General features: G+C 42.8%; 1 protein-coding gene across 1 annotated transcript in view; it reads left to right on the top strand.

The window, feature by feature from the left end:
- The window catches only part of LOC111237065 (RNA binding protein fox-1 homolog 3-like), a 530,950-nt gene that overhangs the window by 308,209 nt on the left and 196,360 nt on the right, over positions 1-26,381 (top strand). The gene's annotated exons all lie outside the window — the stretch shown is intronic.

Genomic DNA, 26,381 nt, shown 5'->3' with positions numbered 1-26,381 from the left:
AGTGTTCCCAGTGGACACTAACCAGTCCAGTGGACAGTGGACACCACGTAGTACTACCAGGCGTAGTCCTAACCTCAGCAGCCCAGGTTTGAGTCCAACCTGTGGCCCTTTTCTTCATATCATCCTCTCTCTCACTGTCGCTGTCGGAATTAAGGAAAAAAAGAAAAATTACATTAATAACGAGAATGGGACATTGGTGGCTAAAGGTCAAAGGTGAAGGTCACGGTGACCTCACAAAACACTTTTTAGCCATTATTCGCCAGTCTATCACATGAAGACAAACAACCAGTCACACTCACAGTCACATCTATGAGGGCTTTATAGTCGCCAATCAATCTAATGTGCATGTCTTCGGACTGTGGGAGGAGGCCAGAGTACCTGGAGAGAACCCACGCAGACACAGGAAGAACATCCAAACTCCGCACAGAAAGACCCAGCCCAGAACCTTCTCGCTGTGGGGCAACAGTGATAACCACTGCCCCGCCGTGCCGCCCTGTTTACATTGTAATGTCACTATAATGCGTGTGGATGATGAGATTTTCAGATGGAACTGTCTCTATATATATAAATATATATCTCTTGACTGAAGCTGAACAATGTAGTAAATGTGAACCACTTGATGTGGAGATTTGAATCAAACCCAACTATGGTGGCTGAGCTCATCTCCATCATTTGGCTCCTGTGTGGTATCCTGCATGTTTTTTTGTTTTTTTGTTTTTTCTTTGAAAGTCCACCAAATAAACAACACAGAGCTAAACACCTGTGCAGCTGAAATCTGGCACCATTGATTCTGGCTCTGGGCGGGATCTGCTGCAGTCGATGTTGTGTCAAATGGCTTTGAGGAGGAGGAGGTTGGAGGCCTGGCCGGTGCTGGAGCCTCCCCTGGTCTTTGCCTGAGGCGGCAGCATCTCAGCAGTCTCACTGCCTCCAGTGCAAACATCTCTCACTCTGTGGACCAGAGTCTTTCTCCGACTGCACTTTCTTTTTTTTTTTTTTTGAAAAATCTTTGCATTGTCATTTCAGTGTCTTTCACTGATACTACAGTATGCTGATCTCCACACCTCTCCTCTCCTCATGTGCATCCATGCATTATCTACCTATTTGTCAGTGATGTGCCTTTGGGAGTGCTGCTACGCATTTCCTAAATCAATTTTCCATAGCGTCCCGCAAAGGATGTTGTCTCGATGTCACCAGGACAAATTTACCAGGCTTCTCTGATCCCTTAGTGGGGCTGCCAGCAGGGGAATATGGGATGTGGAATATGAAGATATGGAACTTGCTGCCTAATGAATGGCTCTCTCTCCAAGCTGAGGCCTCGCCAAACAACACCCTCTTATTGCGGCATTATGATTATTGCTATTGAATGGAAGTGCAGCTGAAAGCCCAGAACAGCAAGAACACAGAACATGACTCACTTTTGCAGGACAGAGGGAGGGCTTGGAGGCAGGGAGGAAAGAGGGAACAGCTCTGAACCACAAAGAGAAAAGAGAGAATAGAATACACCGCAGTGAGGTGGATGTCAGGACTGTTTGCTGAGAGGGAAGAGATACTGACAGAGCGAGGGGAAATCAGTCAGTGTGAGTTGATATGTGCCATGAGAGAGTGAGAGGTAAGAAAGAGTTAAGGCAGAGAGATTGCGATGAATATGATATCGGAGTCTGGGCCCTTCAGCAGAAGATATGGAGTGTGTTTTTTTCCCCCTCTTCATGGGAAGAAGTCTGACCTGCTGCTACTTTCTCACACTCACTTGAGGAATAGAGACATTTGCCTTGTTAGAGTGTGTACATCCACACTATGTTTCTGTATTAAAGGAGTGTGTTGCAGTGTGTGTGTGTGTGTGTGTGTGTGTGAGAATTGAGGTTCTGGTGGATTTACCTCACAGCGGAGTGGAAAATCCCTTATTATCTGGCTGAGCACATGCAGCTCTGCAGCCCTCTGACCTCCAGGCCCAAACTGTTAGCTAGAGCGCATCTACTGTGGATGGATGCTACCTTATCTCACAGACATGGACATAAGCTAATCACATTACAGTAACAAACCAGTAGCATTACTATATAATATGCTTACGATACCAAAGTTCTTTAGTCTCCTCACTTTGCCTTCAGAAGCAGGATCAGACAGTCAGTACAAAAAATTGTTTTGGTCTCTATAGCTAATTTACTCATTCATGAGTAAACTGTTAAAACATTTTTTAAGGCTTTAAGTTATGCATAATGGAGGGCGGGGCCACTTTGAGTGACAGCTGGGTGAGCTTATGCTTGCCACATACCTCTTTGCCCATTTTTGGATTAGCCAGGAGTTAGGGGTGGAGTCAGACACTGCCAAGATGGTGACCGTGGAGCAGCTCACTCTGACCTTCAAAACTGCTCTTCAGAAACCCGTGGGTGACGTCACAGAGGCTGCTTCCATCTTTATTTACAGCCCATATTTTCCTTTTCTTTTGTGTTTTATTTGAAATGTTGATTCATAAGAAGATACAGTATATTTGTGGTTTTAACTAAAAACCATCTTAGTGTAGTTTTACATCTCCTCTCTCAAGCTTCTCACTGGAGCTCTGGTAACAACAGGTCGGTGAGCCAATCAGAGGAGAAGAGGCTCTGAGCCTTGCTTCTGATTGAGGCTGACTGTTTTCTGTGGTATAAATGAAAATTGAAAATATAGCAGATTTCAGGTAAACACTCCCAATCCAAACCAGATCTTTCAAAGCTGGATGGTGGGTCCAGGTGGGCGAGGCTTGGAGTGCTTGGAGCGGGGCTGAGAGGGGTTACTGCTTTGTTGTGATATCGCAGGAAGTTACAGGAAGTCCTGATGGTTTTAAGGCTCAGTGTCTGAATACAGGCTGTGTGCATTTCTCTGTGGACTGAGGCTTTGATATTTTCACAGTATTAATATAGAACCTGGACCTACTTTATCATCAAAAAAAAAAGATATGGAAATGTACCTTTATGCAATATGGGACCTTTAATAAATTAAACAATAAAAAAAAAAAAAAAAACTTTCTTGAAGCTAACAAAAACCGGATTATGTGTTAAAAAAAGCAGTAAGAAAAGACATTCTGAGCTTTTTATTTGTTATGGGGAAACTTTAAACTTTGAATGTGAAGCTGTTCCATGCACATCTCCAAGAAAATATATCCAAATTCCCATGTCATAACATGGAGAAACCTGTTCAAATGTATGTAAATGCATACAAACACACTCAGGGATGCTGTACAACATGCTGTGCAGTCTGTTTTTGGAGCTCTGGAGGTTATTAAAGAGGCTTTACATGCACAAGAGTTCATTTAAGTACAACCCCCCATGCCTCATTCCACACAACTCTCTCTCTCTCTCTCTCTCTCTCTCTCTCTCTCACACACACACACACACACACACACACACATGCATACATGCTTCCCTACACAGAAAAGAATCTGTTCTCTTATAGTATTAGCCTATGAGACAGCTGTGCTCAGGCGCACACTCCTGCTGTACTTTTTCCTCCCTTTAGTTGATAAAAGCTGAGTGCAGTGTTTGCTCTGTAAGCACTCAGCGAATTGCCCCAGCTTTCAACTCATAATGCCTCTCCACTTCCAGATAAAATACAAGCTCTTGCAGCCATCACATTTAACAAGACAGAGAAGAGAAGAAAGGAGCGCAGGGCTCAACTCCTGTGATGTATTTCCTCTTCCTCTCCCACACTCCCTGTCAGGTGTGAATTTCTGTGTGTGTGTGAGTGCATGCATGTGCGTGCGTGTGTGTGTGTGTGTGAGACTTTCATGTGTGCATCATGTGTGTATGCACACACTGCAGAGTGTTTGAGGCACTTGTCACAGCGGGGAATGCTCGATAATTGATTTCAAAGTCTACTTCTAGCTGAGGTGATTCTCTTTGCCTTTCTTTTTTTCTCTCCCTTTTTTCACTTTGTTTTTGAACAACCCTACACACACACACACACACACACACACACACACATAAACACACACCCACCCTCCATCCTCATTTCTCTGCCGACAACAATAACAACAATGCCTACTTATGCCATAATAAATGGCTGAGTCGCGCAGCCTTTGTTTACTCATTTGTGACTGTCAGCCAGCTGTTGTCTCCTGTACTGTAAGCCCTCACCCCCACCCTCCCACTTCCTGTTTCCCCAAGCTACGGCAGCCATCTTGGTTGTCAGTGCTGCGCTGTGTAAGAGCAGCTGTTACTGTTATAACAGGGCTTTTTTGTTGCTGTGAGACATTTAGCACTGACAAACACGGTGCATTGTGCCACATATTGTGCTCGAGATGAATGTTGAACTATTTACGCACAATACTCTCACACTACGAAGTAATTCATCAGGAGGGCAATTCAAGTTTGGATGGGTGCTTTTATCACTCTGCCAAGAGGCAAAGGAAGAAGGGAGACAGAGAGAAAAGTAACATGCATCCACTGTTACTGTTACTATACACATGCCCTGTACTGGTGTAGATATTGGTGTATATATATGGTTTAACTGTACAGTATGTTCTGATATTTTAGGCTAAAGAATACAGACTTAAAGTGGCAAAATCCTTTTTTTTTTTTGTTTGAAACACACAGTCTGTAACTTCTGCCACTAGGGTTCTCTCAATCAAAATAATGAAAAAAGACGGCGTTGAGTGGCGTCATGAAATAATGTGGGATCACGGGAGTTGGCTTCACCACCATTATCGTAAGCTTCTTCCGGTTTGGATTCCTTCAGTGTCAGTGGTTCAGGAGGTTTTTACCAGCAGCTGAATTATCCACAGAGGTGTCCTCCTCGCCACAACAAACTGACTAGGGGATTAAAACCAGTGGAAACATTAAATAAAGCAGTTTCATTTTTAAAAAAATCTGTGATTCACCTATGCTCTTCAGTGGACAGAGAAGAGGACGTCTCGGAGGTGCAGGGAGCTGAGCTGTCTAACATTTACTCAGCTTTTCTCTCTGATAACTTCAGATCCAGACGTCCGATGACTAAAATCCTTCATCTGGTTCAAATATAGAGCTGAAAACCACCAAGATGTAAAAAGTGTATATTAAAAATGTGACTCAAAACTGGATAAAAGTCAATTTTGAGCTTCTGTCTCATAAACACTGACACATGATCATAGAGGATATGTCATTGACAGGCGACCAATGAGAGTGTTACCATGATTAAAATTTAATGTGGAAAAGTTACATATTATAACTTTAACTTATCATTATGAAGTAAACATTCATTGCACAATGTAATGATGTCAGCATAATGACACCATCACCGTTTAGATTTTTCGATGTAGGGCTTGATTTCACTATGCAGTTCCGTCTGCCGCCAGGTATGAAACCTCCCGGGAAAATGAAAGCTTGATTTACAAATGAAGTGCGTCTGCCATTGCGCAACCAAAACAGTAGCTTTCCCCAGTTAGTGGAAATGGCAGACGGGATCAACCAGAGTAACCGTGGAGTAAGAACTGTACAAGACAAAAAAGGGGCAGAGGGAGTTTGATTGAAACTGAGATGTGTGTGAAGACTCTCACTCATCCACATCATGGTTATCCAAGAAAAGTTGAATCGGGGGCGACTGGACTTGGTTGTAGATACTTGAAGATGATTCACCTCTCATCCAAGAGGCTTCTTCAGTTCTGACTGACTGGCCATTGATGTTGATAGACATCAATGGTCTTGGTAACAACCACACTGAGGCTAAATACCTGGATCTCCTCACCTGTCAGTCAGAATTGAAGAAGCCTCTTGGATGAGAGGGATCTACAACCAAGTCCAGTTGCCCTCCATTCAACTTTTCTTGGATAGAAATTGAGCCTGTTACTTATTAATACGTCTGGGTGTTTCCTCTTCTTCCTGTATAGCACCGAGATCAGGGTTCCTAGTTGGGATTCTTACAGTTGTTTCTTGCTCTAGATAGCGATAGCCATGTTGCTAACACATATTTACCTCTTCATGCTTCTTTTTTCTCTCTTTTTCCAAAGTGCTGTTGATGGTTTCGTGCCCTGTGTTGTTCGTAGTTGCTGGGCTCTGAGGAAAACAGAAAGCGATCTGGTCTTTGCGACACTAATGAATACTTTGTCAACTGCTATGCCAATTTGTTGTTGTAGAATTAGACAGAACTGAAAAGAGAAAGAGAAAAAAGAGATTCAAAGTGAAAAAGACACTCTCTCGCACACACACATACATAGACATCTCTACACCCAGCAGATGTAAGGCGTCTGTCTCTAAATTGATGAAGTCAATTATGTCCTATAACAGCTCCCCTATTAGCAAAGCAGAAGCTCAGCAGGGCGTGGATCTGAGAGCGCTGGGTGAGTAGGAGGCTCCCAGCTGGGGGCGTAATGGGAAAACAGCAGTTAGCCAATGGGGGAATTTCCATGGATCCTGTGTCCAAAACCCTGCCGGTGCCTAACTGAGAAACTGAACAACTTCCTGCATTCATATTAATGAAAAATTCTTTAAAGGTTCTTTATGTAACATTCAGAAAACGCTTGTTATTAATGACACCGGTGGCTGTAAAATGAACTGCAGTCAGCAGCCTACTGCTCGTGCTTGCAAGTGAGCATCCTGGGCATCGGCCAAAACTACACCGTGAAACGCGATTGACATCATATTGATAGATGAACTAAAGTTACACTGTTATTATAGTTTGACTGTAAACATTTTTGAGACTATTGACTCTCTAGAGGTGGCACAGCACTAAAATGCAGGAAATGAAAAGTGTAGTAGATTATATTGGAGTAGATCCATCACCCAGGTGGGTTTGCATTACATACACAGCACATTAAATGTTTACCATTATTTTCTAAAGCATCATTAAATCGTATTAAACCCACAGGGTTTGCGGAAAAGTCTGTGCCGTTGTCCATCTTGAAAATCTAATTCTTCTGATTGGACTCTGTGTTATGATTGGATTCTCATTGTCCAATCAGATTCAGGTGTTGTTGTACTAGCCACACAGTGTGGGAACTTTGAGCGTTACACACAGTTTTCTGCACTTTCTGTGACGTCATCACTGATATCATTTGTTCACAGTCTCATTTCACAGTTTTTAGGAATACAAATAATTTCTACACATGTACAAAGTGGTTTCAGTCGCTATTTCAAACTGGTCCCATTGTCAGACAATAGAAACAGGAAAACATGTAACTGAAAACAGCTGATAGATGAGCACAAAGAGGATGAGAAAAGCAAATGGATAAAGGGCTGAAACCAGCTGACACTAGGCAGAATGCAAATCCAATGCAATGATGTAATGAATATGCTAATTAGCGTATAATGTAATCTAGCGATATGCAGTCATTTCACAAGATTTTTCAACTACATCTTCAATTTAACACACATACAAGGTTTTCATGTAGTCTCTCTTTACTATAATTTCCATGGTAACGAGTTTCACCTAAATAGTACGTCCTCTTTACGGATGGAGGAGTTTAAAGAAGTGTGATAATCTTACATTTAATACACTCTAGACTGAAAGAAACCTGACCCTCAGATTATTTTACAATAACAATTTTTTCATATCATTTTGTTATGTTCAAGTGATTCCAGGGCTCATTTTGTGATTATATTTTATTGTCTCTTAGCTAATCAAATGAGTGAGGTGGTGGAACTACGATGAAATGTTGTCCTTGTTTATGTAGTTCTCTTCAGGATTAAGAAAAGTGGATAAGAAACAGGTTATTTCTATGTGAATTTTCTCCTCGTGTGTACTTGGCCTGCTGAATGACCAAATAGTCTCGCTCTCCCTCCCTCGCTCCAGCCTTCCTCTGCCTATTTTTCTCTCTATGAGGGAGTTGGTGATGACGTGCTAGGAGATGGAGACAGAGTTCCTAACCAGGCCAGTTATGAGGCAGTAAGTCCACTATTGATTACCTGTCCACATCGCTGCCTGGCCTCCTTTGTTTTCTTGAGCATATACTGGCACATATACAACAGTGGGGAGGCCAGATGGGGGTGACCTTTCATCACCTTTCCCTTTGGTTCCTATCACTACACTGAACACTTGCTTAAGGTTAGAGCAGTGGTTGCTAAACTGGCAGACAGGGCCTTTTAGAGGGACACAGGAACTAAATTTAAGTTGAAAAGACCAATTACAGCAAAGGCCTTTCAGCATTAACTGTTACATTGCATTACAGCCACTGCTGGATGATGCCTTCATTAAAGATATTAGTTACATCTGCCCCTTTGTTGTCAGATTATCTGTTATGAAAAAGGTTTATTTTCGAATAACAGACAAACAAGAGTTCTCAGATACAGCAAATACAGACTTTGACAGGTAGAGAAGAAAAAGAAGTGATGCTCATCAAGCAAACTTGGTCAAAATCCAGTCAAATCCAGTTAATATTTCCCTTAAGTTCACTGTCAGTAATTGGCCTTTGACTTGGCTTTTCAAAATAAGACTAATCTTTTTACTAACTGTAATGTGGGAGAGAAGTCTTCACCTGAGCCAGATGGGTTCCGCTGCACAATTTGTGGTTAATTAAAACACTAGCAGTGTCACCTCTGAGTTCATTGTAATGTAGGCTTTATTGTAAATAAATCAAAATACTGCAACAAAACTGGTTGAGGTCCTGTGAGCAAATTGAACATTCTCAGTTGTGCACTTATTTTTGTACCATCTCTTACGTCGCCTGTTGTGGTCTTAATTCTAGGTATCCTCCTACCGTTACCCTCATTTGTACCTGACCTTCGTACCATGGCACTATTGTTTATTTATATTTGGTACTTTCCATCTCAGCCAAAAAAATGGTGTCTGATACTCACTAGTTGGAAATATTCATATAAAAAAAAAAGCTGGTTATCATCATAAACTGTAAATAAAGATGGACGTAGCCTCCGTGAAATCACCCACAGGTTTCTGAAGAGTGGTTTTGAAGAAAAATGGGCAAAGAGATGGAGCGCGTGGAGCCGAAACTTTGGTGCATGCTGGTTTGTGGCAGGCATATGCTCACCCACCTGTCACTCAATGCATAACTATAAGCCTTAGTAAAATGTAATCAGGGGAGTTATATAAAAATTCATCCCTGTCAAAACCGTTTTTTGTACCAGGCTGTAAACATGTTTATTTCTGCTGTAAAATTGGACATTTTAACATGGGAGTCTATGGGGACTGACTCACTGTTGGAGCCAGACTCTAGTGGTCATTAGAGGAACTGCATGTTTTGGTTCTTCAGTGTTGTTTTCAGCCTTGGAGGTTGCTACTTCGTTATCATACATTCCAGTGCAACTCCTGCATCATACTTTAGTCTACTTTCACATAGTAAAAAATGATGATTATATTCCTAATCATAATGACAATAAATGGCTACACATGACCCTTTGTACATTTGATAAAACGACCAAGTGTAACCAGGTGTGTTGTGACCAAAACCTAAAATCACATGGGTCTCAGGGCACAGAACAATCCACTCCCAACTGCCTCCCATTGAATCATGGATGTATTGTGAGAACTGTATGCCAGGTTAAAAAACAGCGCCGCATTCATTGCAATTAAAGTCACTCATCGGGGGCATACGCAAAAACATTTTTAGTTTTGGAGTAATTGGCAGCCCACTGCTTCTAGGGTTTGGTTTGACTTATATGCAGTAGAAGAATCTCATACTCATTCTCACAGACCGTCACTAAATGTAAACCAGGCAGTGATTATGTTTTTGTTTTTTTTCCAAAATGTATTTGACAAAGTAAATTATTATATTAGTAAATGTATTTTGTAGTTAAAAAGCATGTACCAGCCATGACTTGGCTTATGTTTGGGGCTTCTTTGTCATAGACAAAAATAGACGAGCATGATTTAGTCAAACAGGTACAACAGACAATACAGTAAGCAAATAAGCAGAAGCATTAATGAAGTATAGATTTGTTTTCTTTTCATTTGGAGCAGCATAATAACAATAATCAATGCTGTACATTTCTCTGTATGCCAGCCAACACCTAATTACAGCTGATTACCATCGGCTGGCATGTGCGATATGATGTGTCTTCTTTCTGTGAGCCATTCCCAGTAATTACACATATATCACGTCATCCAGTAAATCATTATTGCATAAAGGATCCCCCAGTGGCTCTTTTTCCATTGGACAGAGGAGAGAAATGGCCCACATCCACCTGGACTAGTGTTGTCAAGGCCAGACCAAACCGCCCCATCCAGGCCGGAGCAGTCCAGGCCTGGACGCAGACTGACATATGGGGGTCGGCACTGCCTGCCAGGCCTCTGCCAAGACTCAGAGGGGAGAGTGATCGTAGGGCATCGAACCTTTCGACCCCAGACAGAAACCACTTTAATTTTCACCTTCATAACAAATGATAGAAGAGGAAGCGAAGGGGGAAAGATGAATGTGGAAAAAGAGGAAAGGGTGAAAGAAAAGATGTAGGAAGGGAAAAAAAGAATTTGTATTTTTTCAGGACATTCATCCGTTAATGGTGCAGAGGGAAAAGATAGAATAGACAAAAGTGTGGATTTTAAGGCGGAGTTAAGACCAGGACCAGGAAGAAAAAGCAAATGAATAAAAACTAAATTATCTAAATCTGATCCAAGGTCTGGGAAAGAAAACACTGACTGTAGATAAGTACCTCACACAACCCCACATCAAATAACACCAACTATCACTTAAGAGGTGTTGCAGTGCTATTGAGATTGTGCTTATTTCTGCCTTTGCTTCTCAGAAACTAAAGTCATTATTCACATGGCCAGAAGAGCTCACGTTTTGGGTCAAGCGATCATTGACTCCTAGTTCTAGTTTGTGCATGAAAGTTGGATACGCGGCACTTACATCCAACACCCGGATCTAGACATTCTTAGATGGCATTTCACTTCCATGAAATATGTGCTACTTTCAGCACTTGTAGTAAATACTGGTAGTCGGTGTAAATTGTCCAAATTTGTCCAATATATAGGACATATATATATATATATATATATATATATATATAGGGAGGAGGGTTTATGGAAGACAGAACAACTGGTATACTGTTAGGAATCTGATGTTGTATGGAAAAAGTAAAGGATACAAACTCAGCAGTATGGATCATACTTTGCCTCTTCTACTGCTATTGACCCATCCCTCCTCCCTGTTGCCCTCCACAGTATGTTAGTGATGTGGTGTGGACTGGCAGCGACAGGCTGGCAGGTGGTGCATTATACCAGGAGGGAGAGAAAGAGAGAGAATTTATAGACGTGGAACAGAGGCAGAAGGAAATAAAACCAGTTTTGTGTAACAGAAAGACAATGAAGTTGCATTGCTGGTGTGTGTATTTGTGCCCCTGTACAGAGAATCGTGTGTGTGTGTGTGTGTGTGTGTGTGTGTGTGTGTGTGTATAGAGACAAAAAGTTGTGAAGAAATGCTAAAAAACAGTACAACAAAAACAGCTGAAGAAGCAGAGAAGATCTGAAGAAAAGAAAAAATGAAAAGAGCAGAGTAAAGGTGAAGAAATGCTGAAAACACACAGAGAAGAAATGTTTAAACAAATGGGAGAGAGGGAAAGATCAGGAGAAGAAGACAGCATGACCGCAGAAATAAGAGAAAGAAATGGTATCTGTATGTCAGTATGTTTACATGCACGCTAATATTCCACTGTTACTCTGAATATGACAGTGATCAGCATCTGATACAGGTACATGTAAACTGTATATTTCATTTGGCTATTCTGAATTTTGCCTTTTTCCGAATGAAGCATATATGTGATATGCCGATATTATTCAGGTTTTAGGAGCATTCTTTGGAGTGTATACGGTGCATTTGGAATACATGTCTATGTTAGGCTTTTTGTGGCAGTTTGTGACACATGGCCAAAGGCGAATAGAGTGAAGTCGAGTCCAAAGACTGTAAATAAAGATGGATGTGGCCTCCATGACATCGCCAAACTCTCAGCTAATCCAAAAATGAGCAAAGAGGAGAGGCGCGTGTGAAGCAAAGAGACCAAAACTGTCCACATTTCTGGACAGAAGGAGACATCTATTTTGAGGTTTTAGGTTTTTGGATATGCACAAATATTGCAACGCCAAACTTTTAATGTGTGTTAATCGGAGTATGTTTTTCCTTACTTAAAGCGTGTTGTATAGGTTTTTGTGCAGGTAAATGGTCACAAGGATTAAATTTTACATCAAAAGGAGAAACTGTGAGGGTAAAAACCCAAATTTCTCCTTTCTATGAAACTCCTTGTTGGGGGTCCACCTGCAAGCTTGGCACGCCCCCACACAGGGCACAGCACATAACTACTTATGGTGAAGAGTTTTCGTTAGTTTTGTAGCCATGCCGAAAAGACAGTGTTCTTAATTTCCTGCAGAAATCGACTTCATTTTTCCACAGTTATCCACTGCTCCAAACATTACAGTGTGAGTGTGACTGCTTCAGAAACCACGCACAGTTAGACGCTTCAGTTTCACAACGGTTATTTCTGTAATTTATACTTGATGTGGCAGAACAGGGGAGTCAGTCAGTCTGCATTGTTACTGTGGATGTTACTGTGACCTGATTGCAAGCTGATCATGTTAGTAAGAAGCAGCATAGCAAACATATAAACGTTTTTACTCGATAAATTATTCACAGTTTAACCGCTGAGTTCATTTTTCAGTAACTATACACACTAATGTTAAATTCATTCAGATTTACCAGCATCGTAAACCAGCAGCAGGTGAAGCGGTGGAGACTCCCTACCTGTCCACCGTCTGTCTGTTCCTCCATTATTTCTATTCCTTCAGTCTGGAAGTGTCCACTCATAAAAAATCAAAAGGGTTTCTTATAAAAAATATTCTAAGTTATGACTATTGTCATCCGAAGTTTGTTTACACAAGGTGTGCGGAACATGTCATTAGTTGCCGGCAAGCTGACCAATCAGAGCACACTGGGCTCCAGCTCCAGAGGGGGTGGGTGGGGGGGGCCTTAAAGAGCCCTGAGCTCTAACAGAGTGTTTCAGACAGAGGGTGACTGGAGAACAGCATAAAATGTACAGAAGAAGAAAAACAATGTCAGAACATTAAAGCATGTAAATCTTTTTTAGTCAACACCAAGAATGAAATGATGGACACTAAAAGTTAGCGATCAGGTAACGCAGTGCTTGTGAAACCCACTCAAAATAGCCCTTCATTAGGGTGAACTTATTTACTGTCCTCAACTTCTGCCTGATGGAAAACCAAAAAAGATGAATAGAGTCTCTCACACACACACACAGTATCAGTCACAGGATGAACCAGCTGACAGCCAGGGCAGAGCCCAACCCGATAGAGAATTCCTATGGTAATGGAATCATTGCCATGGTAATGGAATCATTGCCATAGGAATTCTCAATCGCTGGGAACTGCTGGTAATGGAGCAGTATTACAGAGAAAGTTGTGGGTGTGTGGGTGGGTGCTTGTTTTTACATCCTGGTGGGGACTCCTTCCTGCATACACGCTAACCCCACAGGGACAAAGCTTGAGGTCACTGGTACACACTGCTGTTTGAGGGTTAAAACACTGTTTTAGGAATGAGGGTTAGAATAAGGTTTGGGTTAGTGTTAGGTGCAGGGCATTACGTCAGTGATGTATTGTGAAAACACGTGTGTGTGTGTATGTGGGTTGATGGGTTGTGTATGATAATAGCAGGGGAAAAGAGGAGTATTTGTGCAGTCTGTTTATTTGCTGCAGTGTGCTGTGTTTGTAAAGCTGAAGTGAGAATTACAACCTGCTGTTTCTTTACCCTCGACTGTAAAATTAAGCTCATTTATAATACATTACTCTCCTCTTGTCTGTCCTTTTCTCCTCCTCCAGCCCTCTCTGCTCCATCCCTCCTTCTTTGCATTCCTTCAGCCATGCATCCTTCCAAGGTTGATTTTCTCTTCCTTTAAGACCAATGGGATGAGCATTTCATGCATGAAATAACTATTCTGGGTCTCCTGGTACCTCAGTACAACACACACACACACACACACACACACACACACAGACACACACACACACACACACACACACACACACACACACACACATACACACATCCAGTGATGTACATACATCTGGTGTTATGGAGTTAATGATTTCCCTGGAGTGAGCATTAGACAGACTACACGTATGTATCACCAACTACATCAACTACAGCTCCCTTGACCTTGCAGATTATTGCTCTCCTCGACAGTGTGGAGTTGTGCATGTGTGTGTGTGTGTGTGTCTGTGTTTGCGTGCATCTCTTCTGTAAGTGTATGCACACTGTATCTTCTATTAGCGCAGATGTGTTCACTGCTGATCTGTACCATAGTAGAAACCAGGTCTAAAACACACACAGCTGAACTACAGCTTTAGTAGAAAAAGGCATTTCAGCATTTGAACCGTCATGAAACGATCCCACAGACATCGGACACACGTAGAGTTTTTCTTCACTATTAAAAACTCCAAAGGACTGTCGAGGATATTTAGCAAAACGATACCGCTATGTTGTAATTCAATAACACCCTTTTTACACATGCATATAAGCAAGTTTTTTAAAACGCGGGTAAACTCCCGCACTCCCTTTACACGGCCAAATAAATTTGCCTTTCTGTTCAGACAGGACACACAGCTGCAGGTGATGTCATCATGTGCACTTGCAGCACACACACACTCACACACGCAGATTCAGGGGAGAGTTAGTGAGCTGTTAGATGCAGTGCAGACTGGTGAAATGGATCCGCCCCGTCTCATCCCCAAGTTGGTGCTCCCGTAAAAAGGGTTGGATTGTCCGTGTGGGATGCTTCGATCTGTGATTGTGAGTTTTTGAAACTAATCTCAACTGGCCAAAACTGGCCCACCAGATTATTTTGATAATGTGTGTTTTTTTTTTTTGTTTGTTTTTTTTACAATATCGGACTGTCAGTCCCACATTTAGCTAATATCCAAATAGAGAATCTCCTCTCACCTGGAATGCTTATCATCTTTTATCCATGTTGAGAGTGAATGACAGACACAAACACTCACCCATCAAACCACTGTAATCAGTGCAGCGACTGCTGTTAATACAGATCTCTCTCATGGCAGCAACAGTTACCCACAGAAACACTGTTTCTTTAGCGATTTTTTTTTTCCTCCAGCAATTCATTATTTCAAGCTACTGTGAGCTTTTATTCTCAAAACTTCTCACAGGAAGTTCCAACGGTTCTGTTGTGTGCTTGACAGACCTCTGAAATAGCGGACATACGATGTGTAATATTACAGGTTCAGTAAATCAGTAAATCCACTTCAGTAAATCAAACTACTGTGGGCCACAACGCCACACGTGAACAGTAACAAAGTAAATTTCAGTTACATTTTTTATCAATCAATTTCTTAAATTAGCCTTTAATTATGTTCTGGCCGCCATTTAATGTATTAGAAAAAAATCGTCCCAAGGCCAAACTTTCTTGCCGACCCCTGGTTTACAGCTGTAGTGATCAGGAAGAAGTCACAGCACAGAAGGTGTCTTGTTTACATCGCTGCTGATAGGAGCTGATAAATAGCGACCACTGCAGAGTCATGTGACCCGGTAGCGAATGTTGATTGTACACTGCTGACAAAAGCCAAATGTTAGCGAGTGTTGATGGTGTTTTGACCAGTGTGAAAGGGGTTTAAGAGAACAGTAATAATCAAAAGACGTGATGATAGCTGCTCCAACAAACAAAAGTATAAAGACTGGACATGGGCTGAGCCAGAGCTATCGGACCCGGTGAGCTGTATTCAGTCGACTCTAGGACGAGGGAGAAGGACCACTGACAAGCTGACTGACAGCATTTCTGTCTCTGAACATCTTTCTATTCATGTCAGAGCTGCATAACGCTGCGAGTGCCATCATCAACCTCCCTTTAACTGCCAGCCTTTCACACGCTCCTCTCTCTCTTTGTGCATATTCATATTTCCTGTATCCCTGTGGCAAGCAGTGAGTAAACACAGTAAAAATGTTTAACAAATGTGGACAGGGGCATATGGTACACTCCCAGGCCACTGTGAAATAATGAAGTCATATTTGCTTCCTGTTGTTTCGATCAGATTTAACTAATATTTGTACATTGTGAATAATTCAGTCGGTTCTCTTCCTGTTGCAAAAAGCACCGGGCCTTAAATCTGCATGTATAATTGAACATATTTATGCTAATCTAATTGTTTTACAGTTAGCTGGCTTTGTAGTGCTTAGTCTCCAGAATAAACAGGCGACATGAGGAGAAGCCAGCACAAAGCTGTAGCGACCCCTCCCCGCGGCCCCCAGCAGCCCCACGGGAATCCTCACAAAGCAGCTGTTGACAGAGGCGAGTGAGGTGAGGTGATTCCAGGAGGGAGGGGTTGGGGGGTGGGGGGGTGGGGGTGGGGGTGGCACATTTCCAAACTCACGTAAGAATGTATCTGAAGAAAGTCGCGGCGCCGCACAGCGTCCACATTACGCCATTTGTATTTCGTGGTAATTCGAGTTAAGGACTTAATGCCAGCAGCTGAATGCCAAGTTGCTTCTCTTGCACTGGCTCCGGTCGGATTGTGAATGATTGCTCGAAAGCCTCTTACTACAAAGAACAGCTTTTATCTGTGTGTCAGCCTGTGTCTCAGAGCCCTTCCTTGGCTCACCCTCCCTCGCCGACAAGTGTGTGCGCACCAACATTTGTGTCTAAACTTGTGCGATTCTTCACATCTCAATTTAAAATCTGGCATCTTCATCACAAGCAGGAGCCTCCGGGGGTTTCCCGTTTGCTAATTTGCTGGATCATCAGAAGAGAGTGATCATCCAGGCTGATGTACGCCCCCCCCACCCCCACCCCCAAACCTCAACCCAATACATACACACACACACACACACACACACACACACACACACATACATACACAGCTATCTTTGGCCCTCCTCCTCCATCAGGTTGCCTCCCTCCTTTGCCTTTGCCTCTCTCTTGGCGAAGTCCACTGTGTGCATTCTCCACGGGGGTGGGGGGGCGGCCACTTCATGCTGCTCACACTCAGGGTGCCATGGAAGGAGGTTGAGTGCTCAAGGGCCCCTGGTCTGGCACGGCTGTGGCCCTGCCGGGGCTCGAGGCTGTTGGCAGTGGATCAAAGTCCTGCTGGCCAGGCAGCCATGCCGGTTAAACTGACAGGAGCAGGCAGACCCACCTAACCAGCTGTCCCTGGTGGAGAGCCAAGGGAGAGGCGACGATGGATGGAGGAAGCTAGGGAGGAAGGGAGGGATGGGTGGATATTTGAGGGAGATGAAAGGATGGAACAAGGCAGGAAGCAAGGAGGAAACGGGGAGTGAGAGCTAACAAAAAATATTTATGAACTTTAAGGTAGAGGAAAGGACAGGGGTAAAGAAAAAAGAGTTGTCTAAGTGGAACAATGGAGTTGTCAGAGGAAAGAAAAGTGAAGAAAAGAGGAAAGGAGAAAAGGGGGATGAGGAAAGAGAGGGGTTAGGGAAGGTTTTTCTTAAAATTAGCAAGTATGAATATTAGAAAGATAAAGAAAGTGGTGCAGAGGAAGAGAAGAAAGAAAGGACGAAAGGTAGAAAAAGAGTTATGCATAAAGAATTGAAGGTAAGGAGGTGGAACACAAGAGTAATGGGAAGAGAACAGAGCAGGGAAGATGGAGTGGCAAGAATATACTAGAAATGGAAGAAGATGAAAGGAAGAGGAGGAAGACGTCGGCTGGACTGGAGAGTTAGAACAATTGGTTAAGGAGTAGTAGAAGGTAGAGAAGGCCAGAACCGAGCAGAGGTAGAAAAGTAAGAAATGAGAGTCAGAAAAATGGGTTAAACTGCAGCAGAAGCTGAAATAACAGAGTCAGGTGGTCAGGAGGCCTGGAGGTAAACTGCAGCAAAGTGAATCACGGATGTGAAATGATACCGAGGCCAGGTATTGTTTGAAAGATTGTTCACACACTCACACACCGACTCTCATGTAGTCTTGTCTGTAGGGGGGATCAGGAGCCGTCCCAGGTAGCTGTTATTGTGTTTTAATACGTGGCCTGGAGCCAGTGGGAGAGGATCTTTATCAACGGGCAGAGCATGAGGAGGGACGGGAGCAGGATCACACACTGAGGATATCGCTGGTGCAAGCCTGCTTCACTAGTCCTGGTCACTAGTGTTATTTAACTTAAGGATGGGAACACACTGGCTGCATGGCGTTGTGCAGAACGTCTTGGTTTTCATTTTGGCGCACATGTTGACGGCGTAGAGCGGACACACTGCGCCTCACACCTCCCGGCCTCGGCACATGATCTCGAGATTCGCCATCTCGCCTATTTGACGAGCTCCCAGCAAAAACACAGAAAAGGCCTGTTGATGTCGTATTGACGTCATACCAGCATATCAACATTATAAAGCCGACTCCTTCGACTGTAGTTTCAATGTCTAGAAAGATAGAGCTAGCAGCAGCAGCAGCAGACACAGTCATTGTGAACACACACACATACGCCGCAGCAGTTCAGCGACGCAGGCAGTGTTTGTGTGTTTGCCACACATCTTTCTTCGAGTGCTGTAAATATGAAGTGTTATGTGTCCATTGAAGTTTATTGCTGACTTGTGGGAACAGTATATGTAAGTATTTGCTAGCATTTGAAGCTTTCATCCAAATTTCATTCATTTCGTCTTCATTCAGTCCAATACCAGAGCCATTCTAGAGACAGGGTTTAACGTTTCTTTCCACATGTACGACCGAAAAGCCTGAAGCTCCATTCTGGGTTGAGACACCAGCTCCAGTCTCTCATGAAGACTGTGAGACGTGATTGAAAGCTGTAAAAAGCCAGTAAGCGGACTTTTGAGCTTTGATTATTTTATTGCGTTGCAAGTTTGACGTTGCTTTGTACTGAGTGAAGTAGCAGTGTGCATTGATACACCACAGCCTCTTTTTTGTTCACTGAGTGCAACAATGTTAAATTTCAAATCCTTCACTCCTCCTCCTTAAAGAAGCTCAAGTTAGTGATTTTGTTTTTACTGAAAAAAACATGCAAAGTCAATATTCTGTGGCAAGATGAATTGTTTTCATAGATCTAAATGGGCTGTAGTGCTCCTTTTGTTCATTAAAGCATTACATGCATAATGTCACACATGCTACAAATATGCGTGCACACACACTGGCTTCCAATGTCCTTCAATAACCAATTAGTTGTTTTACCTTTTTTTAAGTGCAGCACTATGTTAAATAAACATGTAGTCAGCCCCGCTGGTGTATGTGCCAATTAAGAGCTGTTTTATTAGGCTGCTGTTCGCAGCAGTATGAGTGGGTGTGTGCAAGTGTGGGTGTTTATACCGGAGGGAAGGTTAGTGAGCGTAATTGAATCATATTACTTCCTCCACATGGCTTGTCAAGGCCCTTTTTATGATTTGGAGCTAATCCATAAGGATGCTAATCATTGATTTAGCCATGCATTGATAAGTTACGCTAGGATGCAGTCTGGCAAAAAGCACTCAGAACATTAATGTCTCCAAATAAACATTTGGTCCCAAAAAGGAGGGGTGGGGGGTGGGGAGGAGGAACCAGTGACTTTTTATCCACCTCTGCAAAGTTGCTGCTGTCTAATAAAAGTAAAAAAAAAAAAAAGAAACACAGACAAAAGCAGCACCTCAGCATCTCCTGTCCATCTCTGCTGATCGAGCTTGTCCTCATCGTTGCTCATTGTGTGAGATTGCATCATACAATACAAGGTAGATACATGCTTTTTGTTGTCTCAGCAGTTTGTGTCGGCAGTTCTACCTGAAACCCCATGTTTCCTACCTATAGCACAGGTATGTGTATTGTATTAGAGGATAGTGTAGCTGCCACTGGTTGACTTAATCCTTTCATTGCAGCGAGACGGCATCTTTTTAAGGCCGTGGACGCTGCTGAAGTGCCGTGTAAATGTCCGCTGTAGTTAGCTAAGATGCTGTCCTAGACATATTAGTCTCCAGATGACTGGCTAGTAATAGGAAACCATAGCAGCTCATCCATGGGCTTTTATTGGCCTTTATGATTTTCATCAGCAGTTATTAGTAACAGTGCTGACCAATCCACTGCGCGGCTTGATGGGCTGTGAAGTCTTTATTGGCTCCTTTTGGATTGCTTGATGAGGAGCACAAGAAGTTTCTGTTTCCACTCAGTGTATTTCGATAGAGCTGCAGTACAGTTGGCTCCGGATGAACTGTACTTTTTAATATTTCAGGCATTTAGCTGACAACGTTATCCAGAGGGGCCGCGAACAGCGAGTGAGGGTGTAGAACGAGCTCCAGCAGCAGTGAGGAGGACAGTGGACCTAGAGATTTCCAGGGTGGAAACATGGTCTATATAGTGTTTGGTAAACCTTTTTAACACGGTCAGGGGTTTTATTTTATTGAGGAATTGGTCAAATATGAATGTTGTGATTACAGACAATAAGACTTGTAGGTTCATGGTGGTTAACTGGTGGAGACCGCTCAGACCTCAGTGGTGGTGTGTGTTCACTCTGGTAGTAACTGGTCATGAAAAATCCCCGTCTAATAAAAATTCTGTTTCTATACAACTAAAGTGCAACAGCAAATGTGTTTTTTAGGAAATGTAATCGCTGGCTGGATTATGTTCAGAGGCAAAGTATTGAATGAATGAAGCCCTAAATTATTGAACAGCAGTGCAGTTAGAAGGAGGTGGTTGGGTGGGTGGGGGGGGGGGCCAGCATAGGTGGATAAAGTGCACGAATTTCACACCAGAGTCCCGTCTGTGGTTTAGGCAACAAAAGCACCTCAGTTAAGTTTCAGGAAAGATCATGTTTTTAATAAATGAAGAGGTTATGTCTGAAGTCGCTGTGAAGATGTTATGTGTTAAACCAGACCAGGATCTTTACCTGAAGCCGAACCGAGAGCTGTGAGAGTCTGAACAGAACCATAAACAATTTAATAATGCTGGAGTCACAACAGGCAGGTATTGTTCTTCAAGATCAGATATCTTTGCAGAAAAACAAACGTATTGTGTGTGAACATTTTGAGTAATTTGTTCAGTATCAACGTATTTGCGACCTGCCAAATCAACATAAATCAACAACATCTCCTCATTATGTTTATAGAAAACACTCTGCTTGCAAGTACATTTCCTACAAAATATATTTGCTGTTGCCCTCTAGTTGTATGGAACTTGAATTTCCAGCAGACAGAGTTGGTTGTGGAGTGTTTAGGTGCTTTTTGGCAAACTGTAGATGTTTGTTTTGGAGAGCAGAGGGCTGCAGCTTCCTCTGTGGTGTCCTGTACAGACACCATGCTCCATGCATGATGTGTACGGCCGACTGAACATAGATGTTGAGCCGCTCCAATGAGTCCTTTAAACCTTTATCTGTTACTCTGAGGTTCTTTTGTACCTGACTGATCCTTCTGCGTGGTGCAACTTCCTGCAAATCAACAGTCTGGGATCTTTTTTTTTCCTGAGGCCTGGTTTCACATCAGCAGGTATTTCTTGTGAATAGCAAACTCACTTTTTGTTTGGTTTTTTTAATTGAAGTGTCTCTAACCCACAGCTCCAATGTGGTTTCATTGACTGGACTCCAGGTAATAACTCCTGACTGAAATAAATGAAATGGTAAATGGACTGCACTTATGTGGCGCTATTCCAGTCATATCAACCACTCAAAGCGCTGTACAATACATGCCAGCCATCAGGGCCAATTTAGGGTTCCAGTATCTTGCCAAAAGACACTTCGGCCTGTGGACTGGAGGAGCTGGGGATCGAACCACCGACCTTCTGATTAGTGGACGACCCACTCTAACTCCTGAATCACAGCTGCCCATTAGCTTCTGTCAATTCCTTCGGCCGAGGGGTTCACACACTTTTCCAGCTACACTTGAGTGTTTGATGAAAGTGTTGCTGTGTTAGATTGTGTCATCATTTTTAATTCAAATTCAGACATAAATGCAGGTCATTTTAAAGGGTTCACTTACATTTTTAAAAAAGTAAAATAAGATGACACTGGATGAAATCATGAGGTGTATCTATTATGATTCTCACAAATTACAAATAATTAAATTTTTAATATATTAAGTTACTATTACCTTTTTTTATTAGTGACATTAGAAATTATAAATATAAAGAAAATCAAGCTCACATTTAAAGTCGCTTAACCCACCGTTCAATGTCCCTATGAAGAAATTATATTAATATTACACACAACTTGAAATAATCCAGTAAGTGAACTTGTGCTTTTCTTCTTCTCATTATTATAATTATATCACATCCTCTGTGGTTACAGACAAATATTTACATTTTCTGTTTATTTATTAGATTCATTTAAACCCCTTGAGACGAACCATCTCATCTTTAAGGGGGTCCTTAACACAAAATCCAACACATAACGCACAACAGCACAGTTACTCACACATACACCGACATAAGCTCTCCCAGGCCTAACCCCTCCCACACCCACTGAGTCCTATATTTTTCCAGGAAATAATAAAATAATAAATAAATAAACATTCACATACCCATAAAAGTTAGACATAAATTTGCATGAGTTTACATGCATCATCACAACAGTGGAACATTATTTCCAGACTAATTTATAATTTATATTATATATGTTTTTTTCATGTTTGTTAAATGTCATTATCATGTGCACAGAAATGACTGAATCAATGCAGCTAATGCAAATTATCACCTCTTTGGTTGACTTCAAATAAATTTGAGTGTGTGTGTGTGTTGCTGTGAGTGTGAGTGTGAGTGTGGTTGTGTGGTGTGGTGTGTGTGTGTGGGTTGTGTGTGTGTTGTGTTGTGTGTGTGTGTGTGTGTGTGTGTGAGAGTGTGAGTGTGAGTGTGTGTATGTATGTGGAGGCTGATGGATCTCAGTAAACTGTTAAAGTTGTGATGGTCAGTGCATTGTGAGCCCACACAGCTCATTATTTTTAATCAGCTCCACCTTTATAGTCTGGTTACCTGTGGATGTGCCTCCTTCACAGCGCAGGTGTAAATAATAAATAAAAGGAACGGGTGGGCTGAATTCCATTTAGCTTTACAGTCTCAGGGTCCTGGTGTTGGTGCTGGCTCACCATCGCATCGCCACGTCCTGCTGGCACACCTGAATGCAGCAGAGCTCGTCATTAATGTTATTAGTTGCACCTGTGCTTTTCCTACAACGACAAGTCAAAATGGCTGCTGTGAAAAAAAAAAGGACTATTTGCACAAAACGCCGCTGCTCTCTCTGCCAGCACATACACCACACCGCCATGAAACGACACCTCTCTGTGTCTCGCTGTGTTTCTTATCCGTCTCCCCTTTCTCTCTTTTGCTTACACACTCACACACACACACACACACACACTCACAGTGAATTACATTTTGGTGGGAGGATGGAGAGTTATAAACACCGGGAAGTGAGCTAATGCTTAGAGAGAGAGTGGTGCCGAACACAGGAGGAGAGGAGGTGATAAATTGGTCTAGAGTGGGGGTGTAGTGGGCACATCCAACTCTCTAAAGATGACAGAGGGTAAATGTGTGTATGTGTGAGAGAGAGAGAGAGTGAGAGACCTATGCAAAAGACCACAGGCCTCCAAACACCTCCGTATGCCCAAATCATATTTTCTTTTCCTCCTCTCCTTCTATTCTTGCCATCAGCATCAGGTGAGCCAAGTTGGGAAGCAGACTGAGCAGTAATCTCTCTCTCTCTCTCTCTGTCTCACACACACACACACACACGCACGCACGCACGCACGCACGCACGCACACGCGCGCGCGCGCACACATGCACACACCCATGGGGTGTTGACTGGGATGCAAGCCTAGCAGATACACACTTGCCAAAGAACCAGGCCATACCAAGCCAACAGGCCATATAACCGTGTGTGTGTGTGTGTGTGTGTGTGTGTGTGTGTGTGTGTGTGTGTGTGTGTGTGTGTGTGTGTGTGTGTATGTGTGTGCTTGTGCCAAACTACTTAGAGTGATGGAATGTAAGATAGGCCCAATCTCAGCAGAGCCAGGAGGATCCAGCCAAGTCCAGACCGTGGCACAGAGGAGGAAGAGCTGGTGCAGCGAGACGGGGAGTGTGAGCTGGCTCCTGTGTCTTTCCACAAACCCAAGAGGAGAGCTGCATTTACCTGCTCTCCTTATTTAGATGTCATAATTCATCGCTGTACACTGCAATCACTTGGTATTAATGGTTGCGCTGTAATTACATCTGTGGACTGACACTTTACATCCATTCAGGCAGTGGCCTGCTCATCTCTCATGGTTGCCTAAATAAAAGCCTGTGCTCATGCCAGGCTGTTTGGAGAGATTTATTTGGACTCTGATTGGTTTATTTGAACTCACTGAAACATTTAGTCAAGAGAGAACACTGCCATTAAAACTCAGGTGGCACCAATAACAATTACAGACAAAGGGTGTGCTTTGGTGCCTTTCCAAAGTAACCGTATTTGGTTTGGTAGAAGTTAAAGGTTCTTTAAACACTGATAGAGCAGCAAACAGCTATTTTCCATGTTAATATATAGTGGAGTAATGGTGTCCTGAGCAGAGAGTCACACCCCCTCTGTGTGTGTTGTCATCTGAGTTTCTCTGGTCTTTGTTTTGGTAGCCGGCCTGGTAGCTCTTGCTCGTTCGCATATGTGCGTCCCTCCTGTTAAACTGTTGGCCCTTCCCACCTTTATAAACACACAGGGGCCGTCCACAGGTGAGATGACAGTGTAGTCAGGTGAAAGAGACTTTCCAAAATCTCCTCCACTGAAGAAGAAACCACACTTTAGTTTAAAAAAGGCCTCTGACAAAGACTGAGATCAGACCAGAGCACAGGCCATGAGGACTACCGGCTCAAATGCCGGCCGCCCGGTGGAGCATCACAACGTGCATAACATTTAGAAAGTTTTAAAAGTTTTTACTGAATTTCTTTCCCATTCCGACCGTCATGGTCAAACCGAGGCTGGAGGTGTGGCTGACAAAGCATTTGTTTTGGTCTGAGATGCTGATGGTCTAGTGCAACATCTAGGGGCAGTGGCAATTGTTCACAGAACCTGTAATATGTGGGACTGTCACTGTAAGGAGGTCTTAGGGACATTTTTTTTTCTATTATTCTATCCTGTAAAATGAATTTCCATGGTGAACTGTAGGGATGTTCCCCTTCATGGGCCCTGGTCCTGATCCGAGTCCTGTAATACCGGGTATGAAATGTAATCAGCATTTACCTTAATGTTAAATATGTATCAGACACGCTGAAATAACAAGCGAATCCTTCAGTCCACATTCTTTTTCACATGCTGCTCGATCCACATACTCAGGTCCGGATTCAAAGATGGAGCACAGATGGCTGCAGAGAGCACACAGAACCCACAGCAGCCGCTTTTATTCTGTCCTGCCATCACATTACTCACGGAATTAATGTGAATTAGTGACAGCTGATATGATGTGCTGTTGGCATGGTTGCTGTAACAGAGTCTGTATGACTGTGTGTGATTCCACTGTGATCATTTGCAATAGCTGTATGGATTCATGTGCACATGTACATGTAGATTTATTGGCTCAGTGACGCCCCCGTTCTTAGTGGAGAAATGCTGCTGGTAATCATGAAATGTTGCCAGTTCATGAGAGATGTGCCCGAGGTCAATTGCTTTACTCATCACTGTGTACACATAACTGTGTATAAATATCTGTGTGTCTGTATGAATGTATAGGCGGGGTGACCTTTTGAAACGTTATTGACAAGTGTTACAAGTGGGTGTAATGCACTTTTCAAGCACTCAATTGGCCAAATTACAGGGAAGAGTGCACTTGTTTAAGCTAGCTATCCACTGTGTGGGGTTTTACCAGTATACAATGTAGTAAAGATTGAGGTAGTGAAATCAATCAGAGCCAGACCTCCATGGGGTTTATCTTTCTGTAATGTAGTTTTCCAAGTCTAGTTTTTTTTTCTCCCTGATAAACTATAATCAAATCAAATTCATGGAAGAAAGAATGAAAATGGCCTGAAAACAGACAATATTAAAGATCCTGTGTGAGGCAGCAAACTTATCAGCTTCTATTCAAATTCATCTTCATTCCTCCTCCTTTACAAACACTCTATCAAATGAGAAAGAGTGGATAAGGAAAGGAAGAGGGAGTGTTGAAGGCAGGTAGGAGAGTGGAGAGGAACAAAGGGAATTTCAAAGGAGGGAGCTGCAGCAATGGAGAGTAAAAAACTGGTCTGGCCTGGCCCGGCCTGGCCTGGTCTGGCAGCCCAGCTGTGTCCTTCCCTTTATTTTTAGCTTTGTTTCTCTTTTGTCTTTTGCTCTGTCACCCACAAATACCACTCTTATTATTTGTGTGTGTATGTGTGTGCGTGGCGTGGGGTGGTTTTCTGCAGCTGCTCAGTCTGTTGTTATCTGTTGTCCCATTGTAAGAATCACCTCCAGTTTTGCAAAATGTTGCACCCACACTTGCGTCAGTAGTATTCTCATTCAGACCAACTTAACCTTTACCTGGGCTTCCTTACATCATACAGGCTACACAGCGTCCAGTTTTTCTTCCCTCCATTAATTTCCAAAACTTTCACTGAGACTTTTCTTT

The sequence above is a fragment of the Seriola dumerili genome, unplaced genomic scaffold, assembly GCF_002260705.1.
Source record: "Seriola dumerili isolate Sdu_G_001 unplaced genomic scaffold, Sdu_1.0 BDQW01000807.1, whole genome shotgun sequence".
In the NCBI taxonomy this organism is placed as follows: Eukaryota; Metazoa; Chordata; class Actinopteri; order Carangiformes; family Carangidae; genus Seriola; species Seriola dumerili.
This window is presented reverse-complemented; position numbering and strand designations above follow the sequence as displayed.